Source organism: Gossypium hirsutum, chromosome D04, assembly GCF_007990345.1.
Source record: "Gossypium hirsutum isolate 1008001.06 chromosome D04, Gossypium_hirsutum_v2.1, whole genome shotgun sequence".
Classification (NCBI taxonomy): domain Eukaryota; kingdom Viridiplantae; phylum Streptophyta; class Magnoliopsida; order Malvales; family Malvaceae; genus Gossypium; species Gossypium hirsutum.
The window spans coordinates 19,695,797-19,713,979 of record NC_053440.1 but is presented as its reverse complement, the minus strand read 5'-3'; the positions used below and the strand labels follow the sequence as shown (position 1 = coordinate 19,713,979).

At 34.9% G+C, this 18,183-nt stretch overlaps 1 non-coding gene across 1 annotated transcript; it reads left to right on the top strand.

Annotated features, from left to right (window-relative positions):
• The first annotated feature begins 5,263 nt into the window (after nucleotides 1-5,263).
• Nucleotides 5,264-5,370, top strand: LOC121216573 (small nucleolar RNA R71). The gene has a single exon (XR_005912754.1). It is a non-coding gene; the product is annotated as a small nucleolar RNA R71 (small nucleolar RNA).
• Nucleotides 5,371-18,183: the final 12,813 nt, after the last annotated feature.

Here is an 18,183-nt window from a genome sequence, read left to right as displayed (position 1 = left end):
AAATTATGCAATGCATGAGAGAAGAAACAAAAACAAAAACTTAACTTTCTTGGACTGGATCATTGGCGCTTCATTCAATTCTTTTTTTGTGGACTTGTGAGCACTGACTTTGTATCACATCTTCCTTTTCAGTAGGTCAAATTCCTCACCTTCTAAGTCGATCTCTGTTAGTTCATCGATTAATTGACCGATTGCTTGATCCTGTGCAGTCATAGAGGTGGGAAAAAATGAAATAACCGAGCCCTACATTGTTTGCTTCATACTTTAGGTTTTCCAATATTCACTAAATGCAACTGCCTAAAAATCTTACCCTCAGAATTTTCTAACTGGTTAACTCTTTTATTAACACCTCATCAGTCACTTTGTCACGGCATAACATTTCTCTGTCATGTTGCGGCAAACTACTACTTAGTACACACTAACAAATCCTGCTTCTTTTATTCTGCTCATGTTCATATTAATAAAAGAAATAGAAATGAAATTGTATTAAAAATAAAAAGAATAAAAATAAAAATAACAATGGGAAATAAAACAAAATATTGAAACATCACGAAGGCTAATGCTTTGCTTGTTATGCTCTATAGGAGCACCCAGTAATGCTTCAAGCATTGTCCATTAACCTTGAATGTAGTCCCTATTCTTAGGTCTTTAACAACAACAACACCATGCAAATACAATTAAATTACTTCAAAAGGTCCTGACCATCGAGATTTTAACTTACTAGGAAATAATTTGAGCCTGGAATTGAACAATAATACCTATTGTCCAAGTTCAAACTGCCTTGGCAAAATTCTGGAATCATGCCATCACTTTGTATTTTCCTTATGCAAATAAGCATTCTCATATGCTTGTATTCGAAAATCTTCCATCTCATTCAATTCTAGCAATCTCTTACCCCCAGTAGTAGCCCAATCCATGTTCAGCTTCTTAATCGCTAGAAATGCTTTATGCTCAAATTTAATAGGTAAATGACATGGTTTACCATAAACAAGTTTAAAAGGGGACATCCCTAATGGTGTTTTAAATGTAGTTCGGTACACCCATAAAGTTGTATCCAATCTAGTAGACCAGTCTTTTCGATATGGATTCACCACTTTTGTTTAATTTGTTTAATTTCTCAATTAGAGATTTTAGCTTGGCCATTCGTCTGATGGTGATATACCGTGGCAATTCTATGTTTCACCCCATACCTGCGCAAGGCATTGGCTATCAGTTTGCAATCAAAATATGATCTTTGTAACTGAAAATGGCTCTCGATGTACCAAATAGTGTGAAAACGTTCTTATGCAAAAATTTCAATACCGACTTAGCATCATTAGAGGTTAGGGCTACTGCTTATACCCACTTAGAAACATAGCATACTGCCAAAAGTATGTATAGCTTGCCCACGGATGGTGGAAACGAACCCATAAAGTCAATTCCCCATACATCAAATAGTTCAATCTTCAATATACTTCGCAACGACATTTCCTATCTCCTAGACACATTTCTTGTTCTCTGACAACGGTAACACGACCTATAAAATTCATGAGCACCTTTAAATAAACTTGGCCAATAGAATCCTGACTAGAATACCTTGGTAATTATTTTCATTCCTCCAAAATGTCCTACATATGGGGCAAAGTGACAACATTGTAAGATACTATGCATCTCATCGTTGGGGACACACTTCCGAATTATTTGATCTGCACAATGCTTGAATAGAAATGGTTCATCCCAATAATATTGTTTGGCATCGTGAAGAAATGTTCGTCTTTTATGAGCATTGAAGTCAGGTGGCATTACACCACTTACTAAGAAGTTTACTATGTCGGCATACCGAGGTAATGCCTTGGAAATGAACAACTATTCATCTGGGAATTCTTCCTTAATACGTTTCTTGCTTTCATCTTCATTTCTCGATTCTATTCTTGAGAAATGGTCAGCCACTTGATTTTTAGTTTCCTTCTAATATCTAATTTCCAAATCAAACACTTTTAACAAGAGTATCCATCTAATCAAACTTTGCTTGTCATCTTTCTTCCGTACCAAGTACTTAATAGTGGAGAGATTTGTATAGACTGTGACCTTTGTTCCAACTAAATAGGACTGAAATTTGTTGAATTCAAAGACCACTACCAGTAATTCCTTCTCTGTAGAGGTATAATTAAGCTGAGCCTCTGTCAATGTCCTACTAGCATAATATATTGCATGTAGTACCTTGTTTCTCTTTTGACCCAACACTACTTCCAAAGAATAATCACTAGCGTCGTACATGAGTTCAAAGGGCAATGTCCATTCTGAAGCAACCACAATCGATGTTGCTACAAGTTGCTTCTTGAGTTCCTCGAAAGCCTGTAAACATTGATCATCAAAATTAAAAGGTTTATTATGTTCAAGTACAGTACACAAGGTTTAGAGATTTTTGAAAAATCCTTGATAAATCTTTTGTGTCCTAGAGAACTTCTAATCCCCTCAACAGTAATGGGCGGTGGAAATTTTTGATCAGTTCTATTTGCATTCTATCTACTTTAATTCCTCACTGTGACACCCTATGTCCTAGGACAACGCCTCCACGGATCGTGAAATCGCATTTCCCCTATTTAATACTAGATTCATTTCATCATAACGGCATAAAACCATCTCCAAATTCCTTAAGCAATCTTCAAAATCATTTCTAAACACAGAGAAGTCATCCATAAAAAATTCAAGGAAATATTCATTCATGTCCGAGAATATGGCCATCAAGCAGTGCTGGAAAGTTGCCAGGGTATTGCATAACCCGAACGACATTCGCCTAAATGTAAAAGTACCCTATGGACACATGAAAGTTGTATTCTCTTGATCTTCAAGTGCTGTGGCAATCTAATTATATCTTGAATAACCATCTAGGAAGCAATAAAAAGCCTTACCTAATTTGTCCAACATTTTATCAATGAAAGGGAAAAAAATGATCCTTCCGAGTTGCCTTGTTAAGCCTGTAGTAGTCCTACACACTCTCCATCCCGTAATAGTACGAGTCGATATGAGCTCATTGTTGTCATTACTTACTACCGTGGCACCCCTTTCTTGGGTACACATTGCATAGGACTTACCCACGAGCTGTTTGGAATTGGATAAATGATGTCAGCATCAAGCCACTTGATAATTTCTTTCTTGAAAACTTCCTTTATAATTGGATTTAGTTATATTTACTATTCAATGGATTTGCTACGGAAATCTTCCAACAAAATTTTGTGCATACAAAATGTAGGGCTAATTCCCTTTATATTGGCAAGGGTCTAACCTAGTGCTCTTTTAGTTCATCGTAACACTTCTAATAACCTATCCTCTTGCTCAGGTGTTAGCTTAGTAAAAATTACAACTGGCAAAGTATTATTATTTCCCAAATATGCATAATTCAAATATTGTGGCTGAGGCTTTAACTCTTTTACGAAAGATCCCTTTACAGATGGTTTAGGAGGCTTGAAAGATTGATCTGATAAATCCAGGGATTCAAATTTCTCTCCTGGCCTATCCACTATCTGCTGGGCTTCCATAAATTCACCAAGCTCTTCAAAACTTATTGTGTCACCTTGCTACATCAAATCATCTTCACTATTAGAATTATCGTAGTAAAATTTTGAGAATTTGTCCACTATTGTATCTATCAAGTCAATGGCGTGACATTCCTCATTCTCATCCATGCACTTTAACACATCAAACACACTAAAAATAACATGTTGATCATTCACTCCCATGGTTAACTTGCCTTTTTGCACATCAATTAGGGTCTTGCCAGTAGTAAGAAATGATCTTCCAAGAATAATTGGTACATCATGGTTAGTTTGACATGCTAAAATGATAAAATCTTCAGGAAAGATAAATTCATCCACCATTACAAATACATCATCAATTTTACCTTCTAGATGGGCGTAAGATCGGTCAGCCAATTGCAACGTCACTGTGGTAGGTCTCGCTTTCCCAAATCCTAGCTTCTTGAAAATAGACATAGGTATTAGATTTATACTTGTGCTTAGATCACATAATGATTTCCAATTGAACATGGGATAGTGAAACTTTGGAGGCAGCTTATTCATCAACATTTTTGTACACCCTTTAGTAAGAGCAATTGCCTCAAATTCTCCCAATATGTGTTTCTTTGATAGTATGTCTTTCATGAATTTCATGTAATTGAGCATTTGCTCCAAAACTTTGACTAGTGGTATATTAATTTGGAGTTGCTTCAAAACCTCCTAAAATCTTTCAAAACTAAGCATCTTGTTAGGAATTATGGAATCGCTGAGGAAAAGGTCGAGGTGGTCATCCTTCTTTTTGCTGATATTGTTTTGATTTGGAATTTTTGTTGGCAGCCTGATCTACTTCTACCACATCATTCTTTTGCTTACCCTTTTTAGATGCAGTATGCTTTTCAAATGGTTTTAGGATCTTTACCTTGTTGTTACTTATATTATCCTCTTCTGTTGTGGCATCATGAACAACATCACTCAACTGAGTCCCGCTTCTAAGGGTGATAGCCTTGCACTACTCCTTCCCTTGTGTTTTTTAATTCTTGGTATCAATTGGCAATACTTCTTGTGGCCTTGAATTTAGAGCATTTTCTATTTGCCCCACTTAATTTTTAAGCGCTCGGAGAGATGTAGCATGACTCTGAATTACAACATCGTTCTTGGTCATATATTCCTTTAACAAAACTTCAATAGAAGTAAAAGATGATGCTTCATCGTATTGAGTATTTTGCCTCGACATAGGTTGAAAATAACCAGGTGGTGCATTGTTGACATTCTATCTTATGACATTGTTGAAATTTCCTACACCTTGGTTACTGCAACTAAAATTTGGATGCTGCGTCCATACTGAATTGTAGGTGTTGGAATATGGATTACTATTTTGATTAGAATTACCCATGTAGTATAATGATGCTAGGTTTCATGGGCATTCGTCAAACACATGATTTTCCCTACAATAAACACATGACAACTCTATTGATTTCATCTCATGGACTATAGTTAGATTTTTCGTGGTTTTAACCATATTATATAGAGGAGATACCTGGGCCATTAACGAAGTGATTTCATCAAGCTCGACAGTACTGGCACCTTTCTTACTCATCCCAAATCTCGTGGTTAGATACTGATAATCGTTATTGAAAATGTATTCCAAGATCTCGTATGCTTTATTATAAGTTTTTTCCAACAACGTACCATTAACAGACGCATGAACTACCATCCTTGTGTGCGTATTTAACACGTTTTAAAACATCTCCATTTGAGTCGAGTGTTGGAATTCATGCATGGGACACTTCTGAATTAACTCCTTCAATCGTTCCCAAGCTTCATATATCTTCTCGTCCTCCATCTACCGAAAATATGTAATATCATTTCTCAACTTGGCATTCATAGTAGCTGATAACTCTTGAAAATAGTTATATTCAGGCCTCTAAATGGAATTAATTGTCTATATTTAAGTAAATACATCTGCATTTTTAGGATAATTTTAGAACATTGCATAACAAAGCTTGGATTGTGCTATAATGGTCATTATTTGTTACTTTTGTCACTTGGGGAGGAAATGTGTAGTTTTGTGTGAACACAACTATAGGAAGAAGAAGGAAAGAAAGAAGAGGAAGAAGATGAATAAGGAAAATAAGGAAAATGAAACATTACCGTGACAAATGGTAAGATTGATTGCCAACAGAATTGCCATGGCAATTCTGGGAAGATGACTCAACACTCTAACCACGTCACTCTCTTCCAACTGTGCATGTACCAGAAAAACCAACTTGTAAAGAGGAATGAAAAATATGTGTTGAGGTGGAACGGATCTACCTAATAAAAGAAGGAGAGAGAAGAGGAAAGGGGAGAGTATAATTTGTGTGAGAAAAGAAAATTAGTGACAGCAATTTTCTCTCTGGGAAGAGATGAACTCCATTGGAAAATTCTATAGAAAGAAGGGTAGTAGCTAAGAAAGCAGAGCACAGGTGTGAACAAAAGGAAAATACATCTACCCTAGGTTCATGAGCAATCTAAAGATTAGAAATGAGCTAGAATGTGGTGAGAAATTTCTACATTTCTGCTTTATTTTCCCGATTTTTGTGGTTCGAACTTATTTGAGAATGTTGATGGAGTTATTTTGGGTAAATTTTTTATCACATTTAATGCCCATGATTAGAGATTTCTTATATTTGTATTTCATTCAATTTATTCTTATTTTAAATACAAGCATGCAAGCTCTAGACATAGTTGATTGTGTGTTGTGTTCTTAAGTATTTTTAATTCTGAACAGGTTAATTATATTGGATCTTGAATCATTTGATGCAAATGAATACAAGATAGAATATTCGTAGCACTCTAGACATAGATGTTGCGAGCTGTACAGAGAAGAACATTCATTATGGTTATTAATCCAGAGTTCTACAGAGAAGAACGATCATTATGGCTATTAATATAGAGTTTTGTAGACATACAGTAACTTAGATTTCTAGCTTAAGATCTAGCTATCAACATAGGTAGATCACAGTAGTGATTCTCTGGGCAGTAGATTAGATAATTTTTTTCCATGGCATTATTTTGATATGAAAATTTCACCTAAATAGTTCCAACCTTATTCATTCAGCAATAGAAACACTCTTGCTTTTCTCTGTAATTTTCCATAGCATTTTATTTGCCATATCAATTCTTTGGTTTTTTTTGCATTTGATTTCATTAATTCATTATTCAACATATTATTCAACTTGAGAATATTTCCTATTATTCAATATAGTCACTAGGATTATAATGACTTACTCAGTTTCGATCCCTATGGAGACGATACTTACTTATCTCTTTATTACTTGAATGACATGTATACTTGCACAATTGCATTAGTTATTTACATGCAACAAGTTTTTGGTGCTGTTGCCGGGGATCGACAATATTGGTGAAAAGATGATTTTTTATTATTCTTGTTATTTTTGTTAGAGTACTTAATTAGTATTTTATTTTATTTTTCAAGTTTGTAATAGTGCATGAGAAGAAGTACTCAAGAGGATAGAAAACATTGTTTTGATCCTGAAATTCAAAGGACATTAAAGCAAAGAACAAAAGAGTTAAGATAAATGGACGGAATTAAAAATGATCCAACAGAGTTATGACACCCCAATCCCGATTGGGATGGACCGGCCCGAATTTGAAGCGTTACATTAGCCACCAAAGTGACTCTCCAGATAATGACCACCCAACACACACCCCAACCTTATAACACCACATTTATGACTAATTAACTACCATTTATTAATACAGAAGCAATTTGTGAACCATTTTAAAACTTTTTCTAAATGTTTAAACCTATGGGTATTTTGGTCATTATACCACCAAGGTTAAACTATCTCGATTTATTTCTAAATAGTTATCAACCTTCGTTTAGTCAAATTATGCAAGCTTTAAAAATTTCAACTTAATTCAAGTTCATTTACTATCTCTAATACAAGTTTTATTATTAAGGGCTAAATCGTAACTTTTACAAACTTTTAGTATATTTTCTAAATTAAAAATTAAGAGTGTTTCTACCAAATATTGACAACTACAAGTCTAATCCTAAAATATTAGTAAGTTTCCCTATCATTAAAGACTTCAATTAATCTAATCAAGTTTTGGGACTAAATTATAAATTAAGCAAATTAGAATACTAAATTACAAAAACCAAAAATCCAACCCCGCAAAAACCCACATGCTCGTGTGCGAACTACTACACCTATTTTGTCAAGAATTTCTTTTTAATTATCTGATTTTCCATATTTTACTTACCCATTAAACTTGAAATAGCTACAATTAATTACCATAAACATCCACACATCTTTAATTTAATTTATTTACAATAAATATAAAACAATTAATCAAAATTTAACACTCAATTACTCGCTTAGCAAACCCCAATTAACTCAAACAAGCTACATACCTTAGTCGCAAGCAATCCAGTCCATGGTAAGCTTGAATTAAAAACTTTTAGTATAAAATACATGTTTCATACACTGTATTATCAACCACTGTATGAACACTCATTAACATACCATAAATCAAACATCAATTAGACCTAAAATCTTGTATTGAAACAATAATAAAACCACCAAAATTAAAGTCCAAAATTCAATGTCCAATGTTTATTACAAGTAAAATAACACTAGTCCCAAAAGCATCACAATGCCCCTATATACTCTCTAAAGTAAATTTCTTAAGCCACTACCAAGCCTTTTTTTTGGATCGCCCTTGCACTCGCTTCTCGACTCCCTACGACCAGAAATTCTCTGCATGAAATGTAAGGGTATGAGCTTAAAAAGCTCAGTGAATGATAGTAAAAACATCAAGTAATTTGCACCCAATCATGCATAAATCAAAGCAATTAAACATTAATTTTTTAGTCACAACATCTAAACATTTCACCATAACATCACATTCTATTGTAAAAATTAAGAATAAATTTTTCCATGGCATGAAAAATCATCTTTTAACACATAATCATTCAATTATATTGGCACAATTAATCAATTATATTGGCATAATACATCCATGGCAATAAGTAAATGTGTAATCATACATTGGATAAACGGATCTCCAAATTCCCACAAATCAAATACAATCCTCAGAATTAAGCGGGCCGAAGCCGCACGCTCCTTTATAACGCCTCAGATAACCCGATGAGTGGAGACTCAAGCTGAACACTCCCTTATCTACTCCAAACAAATCAGTCCACCAAGAGCCATATGCTCACAATATCGCAAATAATGGTGCGTACTAACAAATCCTATGGCATGCCAACTTTGTCCAATGGATCCACCATGCACTGTTGCCAATATAATCATACATAAAAGGAATAAAATTTGTTGTTTAATCAGTTAATTTAGGATGTTAATATGCAAGTAAAAGCATGTTGCTAAGCAATTTTAGCATCAATAAAATCAAGCATAGCAAATCTCATTTTTCCCAATATTCATATACCAATTTGTAAAAATAGAATGTCGGTAATGACAATATATCACAAAGAAAAGAGAAATAAAATAAAGAACACAGATTTTTACGTGGAAACCCTTTTGGGAAAAAAACCACAGACGAAGGAGAAGAAAATTCACTATGTCAAATTCGAATAATTACAAGAGAAGTAGACTATGTCTGTTTATAGGCTTGTAAAACCATATTCTAATAGGAGTGTAGTAAGATTGAAACACCTTATTCTAATCAATATCAAATAGATGGAGCTTAATAAGTTTTAAAAAACCATATTCTAAAATAAAATAAAAGAAGTATAGTTCAATTGGGCTTTTACATTTATTTTATTTTACCACTGTATTTTATTTAAATAAGGATTAAGGTCACTTAATTCTAACAATCTCCACCTTGACACGAATTCTCAATGAACAAGTTCTTCATCGCGAACTCTTAACGAACAAGTTCTCCACCTCTTCCATAAAACCCTTTAAGGGTTTAACTTCAACTATGAACACCAATCAAGTCTAAGCAATGCTCAACATTGGTTATAGGAAGTGACTTAGTCATCAACTTTGCAGGATTTTCATGAGTACTAATTTTGCTCGCAACAATATCACCACGAACAATAATATCACGAACAAAATGATACAGAACATCAATGTGTTTTGTTTTCTCATGAAACATTTGATCTTTTGTAAGGAAAATGACACTCTGACTGTCACAAAAGCTGTATTGATTTAAAGGTCTTCATTGAGTTCACTAAAGAGTCCCTTCCACCAAATAGCTTCTTTACAAGCCTTAGTAACCGCCATGTACGCAGCTTTAGTGGTAGACAAAGCAACTGTAGTTTACAAAGTGGCTTTCCAACTAATTGCACAACCTCTGATTGTAAAGTCATAACCTGTGAGAGATCTTCTTCTATCAAGGTCTCCAGCAAAATCAACATCAACATACCCAATGACTCCATCTCTAGTTCTTCCAAATTGTAAGCAAACATCAGTAGTACCTCATAAGTATCTTAAAATCCACAGAACTGCTTTCCAATGTACTTTACTGAGATTCACCATGTATCTGCTAACTACACTAACTGCATATGATAAATATGAACATGAACAAACCATAGCATACATAAGAGATCCCATTACACTAGAGTATGGAACATGTGACATGTACTCAATCTCATCATCTGCTTGTGAAGACCAAGCCAATGAAAGTCTGAAATTGGCTGCTAAAGGAGTACTAACTAGCTTAGCATTCTACATATTGAATCTGCAAAGAACTTTCTCAATGTACCCTTTCTGACGTAGGTACAATTTACTTGCTTTTCTATCTCTAAGAATCTCCATACCAAGTATCTTCTTTGCTGGTCCCAAATATTTCATCTCAAATTCTTCACTTAGTTCAGTTTTGACTTTTCTTTTCTCTCCTTTATCTTTCGCTGCTATCAACATGTCATCAACATAAAGGAATAGATACACAAAAGAACCATCACTATTTTTCTTAAAGTAAACACAACTGTCAAAGCTACTTCTTTTAAAATCTTGAGAAGTCATAAAGGAATCAAACCTCTTATGCCACTATCTTGGTAACTGTTTCAAACTGTAAAGGGACTTTTTCAGCAAGCAAGCATAGTCCTCTTTTTCTGAGACTGTAAAACCCTCTAGTTGTTGCATGTAAAAATCCTCCTCAAGTTCTCCATGCAAAAATGCAGGTTTTACATCTAACTGTTCAAGCTCCAAATCATGCATGGCCACAATACTGAACAAAGCTCGAATTGAACTATGCTTCACAACTGGGGAGAACACATCTGTGAAGTCCACTTCTGGAATTTGACTATAACCCTTTGCAACATGCATTGTTTTATATCTGGGTTCTTCAACTCCTAGAGTCCCCTCTTTCTTTTTAAACACCCATTTACAATGAACAATATTTTTACCTTTAGGAAGTTTCACAAGATTCCATGTTTTATTTTTGTGGAGTGATTACATCTCCTATTGCATAACAATCATCCACTTTTTTGAGTCTTCACAACTAACCGCCTCAAAATAATTAGATCGCTCTTGGTTTGCATCTATATCTTCAGCCACATTTAAAGTATAAGCAACTAGATCAGCCTCGACATACTTTTTTAGAGGTTTAATTTCTCTTCTAGTTATGTTTTTGGCGATAGAGTATTGTGGTGAAGAAGCAACTCTATTCTGAATTTTTGTACTGGCTTGAGGAGTCAACTCTGTTGTAGATTCTGGATTAATTTGATGCTCCACCTGCTTTTGATTTTCTTTATTGGAAGAGTCTTTAAGAGAAACGTTAGGTAGCATAGCAGTTTCAACAAAAGAATCTCTCTTAATCACAACTTGTCTATTTTCAGGACATCATAACTTATACCCTTTTACACCAGCTTTATAACCAAGAAAAACACATTTAATGTATCTCGGTTCCAATTTTCCATCATCAACATAAGCATACGCAGGACACCCGAAGATCTTTAAATCAGAATAGTCAACAAGATTACCAAACCAAACCTCTTGTGGAGTCTTTTTCTCAATGGCAACGGATGGAGATCAGTTGATCAAAAAACATGTAGTAGAGGCTGCTTCGGCCCAAAATGACTTTGGTAGGTTGGCATTTGACAACATACATCGAACCTTCTCCATGATCATTTTGTTCATTCGTCCTACAACGTCATTTTGTTGTGACGAACTGTCAAGTGTCTCACGATCCCTTCTGACTTGCACAATTTATTAAACTCGTCAGAATAGAACTCTGAGCCATTGTCTGTGCAAGGGTATTTTATTTGTTTTCCCGTCTATTTTTCTATCATAGTTTTCCAAGACTTAAATGTTAAAAACATATTGTTTTTCTGTTTCAAGAAGAATGCCAACACTTTTCTAGAACAATCATCAATAAAAGTTAGCATATAATTAGCTCCACCTCTTGAAGGCACTCTGGATGGACCCCACAGATCAGAATGAATATACCCCAACATTCCCTTCATGTTATGGATTCCTCTAGTGAATCGAACTCTCTTTTGCTTGAAAAATGCAGTGCTCACAGAACTTCAATTTGCAAATTACTTGCTCATCAATAAGTCCTCTTTTGCTCAATTCTGCCTTGCCATTGTCACTCATATGCCCTAGGCGCATATGCCAAAGTTTAGTAATATCATCATCTGATAAGGAAGAGGATACGACAGCTGCATCACCAGTAACAGTAGAACCTTGCAAAACATATAATTTGGCAGTCTTTCTCTGCCCATTCATCACAATGAGGGAACCTTTAGAAATCTTCAAAACCTCATTTTTAGCTGTGTATTTCGACCCTTTTGAATCAAGAGTACTTGTAAACAGAAAAATATATAGGATTTTTCCTATGTAATTTATCACCTTTTTACTTAAATTCATTGTTAAAACTAAGTAATTGTCTAATATATTAATGAAATATGTGAAAATATGAAATTAGGACATAGAAATTATTAAAAAGTGATTTTATGCTTTATTATATAGTTTTTATGCAATAAATGGCTTATTTTATATTAATTTGAATATATTATATTTTTTAGGATATATAGTGGGCCATGCATGATTAAATTAAATAATAAAATATAAAATTATATTTAATAATTAATTTAAAATATTTCATTAATAATTTGGGTTTTAATTAATTAATTAAATTAGATAAATTTTATTCTTTGGTCCTCTAACTTGTTGATTTATTCTAGATAGGTCTGATAGCTTTGCTAGATTACAAAACCATCCAAATTGGAGACCAAGTCAACCCAATATTCGGCTACACATGGCTGTCCATTTAAACCATTCTTTTGTTTAATTACACAAGGTCCTTGCAGTGTTGAAGAAATTAGAGATTTGCCCGAAGATTTACGATTGACCGGGGCTCAGTCTTGAGTTGTGTGACAGCCAAAATTCCTTAAAAATCAAGCAAAAATCAAGTCAAAAGACAATAAGCATGGCTGGCCACAATTTGAGGGGATTTGAAGAGGTTAACATCCACTATTTTTAGCAAACTATCCCCCACTCATTGCTTATAAATAAGACCCTCTCATTCCTTCATTCATCATCCCTCAATCATCCCTCAATCATTCCTCATTCATTCTCATCATTCATCATTTTCTTTTTTTTTTTCTAAATTCTATTAGCCTTTTCCATTCCCACACCTAGCATTATCTCTTCATAGATATTTTAGCCATTAAGCCTCTTAAAGAACCCTTGGTCGGCCACCTTGGAGAGCCATCAGCAAAGGGGCAAAGGAAAGGAACGAAGGAGCCTCATCAGTCAGAGTCGGGTGACAACCATTCTGAATTGGGTTTAATCTTCCTTTTCTTTAATTTAATATAAAGATGTTTGCTAGGTGTTCCTTGTGACAGCCCAAAATTGACCCTAGTCGGGAAGTGGTTTCGGGACCGCTAAACCGAGTCACCGAAAGGTTCGAATGTGATGTTTATTGTCTAGAATATGTAATCATGAATGTGTGAAAATTTCAAGCTTCGATTTAGTCGATTGCATGTGAATTTAGTCAATAGGACTTATATGAGAAAATTTTAAAATGTGATAGGTCAATGCATGAGGACCTATTAGTGCATGTGGAAGAAAAAGGGGACTTGCATGTCAAATTCCCCCTCCCTAATATGTAGTGGCCGGCCATGCTATGGGTGGAAACATGTCACCAACATGTTGTGTTAGTGATGTATGGTAAGGAAAATAAAATAATAAGCATGATAATTAAATAATGAAAGGAAGGGTGATGAAAAAAAAGAAAAAAAATAATAATGGTCTCATGCATACACCCCATTGCCGTGAGCTAAAGGAAGGAAAAGAAAGGTTTTGTTCATCCTTTTTCAACCTCTTTTGACCGAAAATCCTAAGGAAGAGGATTAGGAGGAAGTTTGGCCATGCATGTAACTAGATTGAGGTATGTTTAATGTTATTCTTTGAGATTCATGTATATTTTAAGTTGTAAGTTCAAAATCTACCTAGCCATGGTTCAAACTTTGTTAAATGATGGAGATGACATTCAGCCATGAATGTTACGTTCTTGGTTGGTATTTTGATGTCTTTGGTGATGAGGTAAGGAGATGGTTGACTTTGGGTGTTTAATAAAAGGGTTTGGATGTGAGAGTGTGTGAGAAGTAGAAATGAGGAGCCTTAGCAACTCCATGAAGGTTCGGCCATGGTAGTTTGAGGATTAGAGATTTTATTTCTTGTTAAAAATTTGATGAATCCTAGTGTGTGAAGTGTTTGAACCAACTAAGGATTAATAGATGCATGGGTACAAAGTAGGAAGAATCGGCTACTATGGTTGACACCAATGCCGAATGTAAAGATGTTATAGTAAATAATGTATGTGATTTGAGTTGATAATGTGAAAAAGGATAATTAGATGTGTTATAAATGATATAAAGATTTTAGAAATTATTTTGGTTAGGTGTGTGTATGATTAAGTATATTCGGCAATATACTTAAAGTGAGTACTTGATATTATATGGGAGTATGTATATTCGGCCACATGAGTAAATATATATATATGATGTTAAATTTGATTATGTATAATGGGCATTAAGATGTGGAACTTAAGAAATGTAGTCATATGTGGAACTACATGATGTTATAGTTGACATTGTACACACATACATCCATTCGGCCATCAACATGAGTAATTAGTGAGGATGGTTGCCGAATATACAAACATACATAAGCATGTGTAATTGAATTATGAATGTTTAACAAGATGGTTAAACTAGTGAATTATTGATTAAGCTCAAGGAGCTAAAGGAGGAGAATCAAGCAAAGGCAAAGAAAAGATCACTGAGTAGCCGAGTTGGAACCGTCTTACCCAACACAAGGTAAGTCATTAAGCATGTAGTTGGTATTATTTCAAATGGTCATAATGTTTATGTATTGATGCTGAATGGAAGGAATAAATATACATATATATATGCATGTACGTATGTGATGATGAAATTGTTGAATGAAAAGAAAAGAGGTAAGATGTGCTGAGTTGTTGATCTCGGCACTAAACGTGCGGGTATAACCATTTATGACCATGAGATTGGTGCTAAGTGCGCGGGATTAAATTGTACAGCACTAAGTGTGCGATTTGACTATGTTGCACTAAGTGTGCGAAATGAATATGATGCACTAAGTGTGTGAATTGACCATGCGGCACTAAGTGTGCGAGTTTGACTATGTAGCACTAAGTGTGCGATTTGATTACGTAGCACTAAGTGTGCGAGTTGATTATATGGCACTGAGTGTGCGGACTCAATATACATTCGTGAATCATTATGGACACTATGTGTGCGACACTATTGAGTCGATCGCGGACAGCGGATCGGGTAAGTGTCTTGAGTACATGGCTAATAGGTGCTATGCTTATACTTGGTGTTGAGCTCGGTAAGTTTGAACCTATGTGATAAATATACTTGAAGTCACGTACATAAAATTTATCGTTGGATGGGTGAAAGGCCGTTTAGTCGTTTGATTGTAACGAAAATAAATTGATTTATGAAAATGCTTCAATGTCTTATTGATGAGTATATGGAATGTGAATGCATGAATTGATATGAAACTGAATCGATAGGTTGGAGGAACTATGGTATGGTTCGGTATGGATGGAGTAAATTGTCTCGTTCCATTTTTTTTCCTCTTGTGATAATGTTATTGATGGATGGTAGTGCATTGCTTATGACTTACTGAGTTATAAACTCACTCGGTGTTTCCTTGTCACCCATTATAGGTTGCTTGGACTCATCTATTTTTGCGGGGTCAGGCCGTCATCGAAGTCATCACACCGGATAGCAAGTTTTTGTACTTTCTTCTTAGTTGGCTTAGAAGAACATTTTGGCATGTATAAGCTATTACGTTGTGTTTGAACTTTGGCATGTAAACTTTAAGCCATGCGAAAATGGCACGAATGTTCGATTGAGTTGGATCAAGGGTAGGCATGAAATGGACCTAGTTACTTTCGTAACAGATGCTGGCAGCAGCAGTGTCATGAGATTGAAAAATAACTAAAAATAGTAGGAGTGGAATTAATTGATGAATAAATTATGTAATCGAAGCTCGATGAGTCTGTTTTCATGAGGAAGTAACGAAAAGATCATATGGGCAGTATATTAAGAGATAAACAGATTTTTGTGGGACAGGGCCAGAACGGTTTCTGGATTCCCTGCTCCAACTTTGGAAATTCATTATAAATTAACCAGAGATAATTAGGGATCGTACCATATATGTACAGATTCCTCCCTGAGTCTAGTTTTCATAGAAACAAACGGCATCTGTATTGAAGCCCCGTGCAGGGAGATATCCAAGTCGTAATGGGCAAAGGTCAGTGTAGTCGACCCCTGCAACATGGGAGACTTTGACTAATAAACTGTACTAATTGGCCCGACCAAAAATTCTAGAAAAAATACATAGATGGGCACATGAGTCTAGTTTCTGGGAAAAATTACGAAACTGATTTTCGAGTTACGAAACTCAAGATATGATTTTTGAAACGACTAGTACACAGATTGGGCAGTGTCTGGAAAATAAATTTTATAAGGGGTTAAAGTCAGTTAACACCTCGTGTTCGACTCCGGTGTCGGTTTCGGGTTCGGGGTGTTACATTCCTTTTTCTTGTTTACAACAATTTTAGCTTAATTTTATTTAAGCTAGGTTGATTGCGTTGATTAAATAATATTTATTTGATCCATGCTTATAATGTTTGTGCCTCATTCGATCATGTTTTCAATTAAAATCAAGTTTGTATTTCGTTCATGCGTGATTAAGATGAACCTGAATTAGCTAGGCGATCCTGACCAGTCGACGGCTAATGGACACATAATTTAAATGTGCATGCTCAATTTAGATCTTGACCCAATTAAATTGGAGGTTGCATAACAACTCTGACCAAGCTTTGTTATCTGCATAGTTATTAGATTTGTGTGATTAAATTGTTTCAAACCTGACATGTCCCTGTTACCTCACACAAATGCTAAGAAACCCTTAGTAAATAAGGATTAGTAAAATACGTATTTACTAAGTAAAGGATTTCGAAAAGACCTAATGTGGTTTCCAAAGTCATGAAAGATCGAGTTGCCATGGAATGTTTTTCCAAATGTTATTAAGCATGTTGATAATAATTTGAGTTTAATTAAAGTAATTGTCCTATTTTATTTGTGTTATAATTGTTGCAAATTGTGTTTAATTTTGCATACTTAGGATAATTTGCATTAGGGATTATTGCATTTAGTTTAATATATTTTAATAACCACTTGTCAACTATATTGTGTTTTTATTTACCAAATTGTTAATATAATTTTACAAATTAAGTGACTAACATTACTAACTTATTCTTTTTAATTTTTGTGATTTTCTTTTCAGGTGTTTATGAGCATAGATCTAATTATCGATTTGCTCCCTGTAAACCCTGAAATTGAGCTAACTTTTAGACAAAGAAGACATGAACGAACAACTCAAAGACAAGTTGAGATGGACCTTGGAAATCAGAATCAAGACCAAGGTAATGAAGCCGATCATGTACGAAATCCTATCCTCATTACCGATGATAGGGATCGATGCATCAGACAATATGTTGTGCCACTTTTTAGTGACTTAAACCCATAAATTAGAAGGCCAGATATTGAGGCAACCCAGTTTGAATTGAAACCAGTGATGTTTCAAATACTACAAACTATGGACCAATCTTTTCAAATACTACAAACGGTGGGCCAATTTAGTGGTATGCCCACAGAAGATCCACATCTCCACCTTTGATTGTTTATGGAGGTGAGTGATTCATTCAAGATAGCCGGTGTGACTGAAGACGCACTGAGGTTGAAGTTTTTTTTGTACTCATTGTAAGATCGACCACGAGCATGGCTCAACTCATTGCCACCAAGTTCCATATCTACGTGGCAAGAATTGGCAGAGAAATTTTTGGTTAAGTATTTCCCACCTAGCAAAAATGCTAAGTTAGGGAACAAGATCACAACTTTCCAACAATTAGATGACGAGTCTTTGTATGAGGCTTGGGAGCGATTCAAGGAGTGTAACACCCCGAACCCGAGACCGACACCGGAGTCGGACACGAGATGTTAACAAACTTTGAAAAATTTTTTTTTTCCAGACACTGCCCAGTCTGAGTACTAGTCGCTTCAAAAATCATATCTTGAGTTTCACAACTCGAAAATCAGTTTTGTGATTTTTCCCTGAAACTATACTCATGTCCCCACCTATGTATTTTTTTC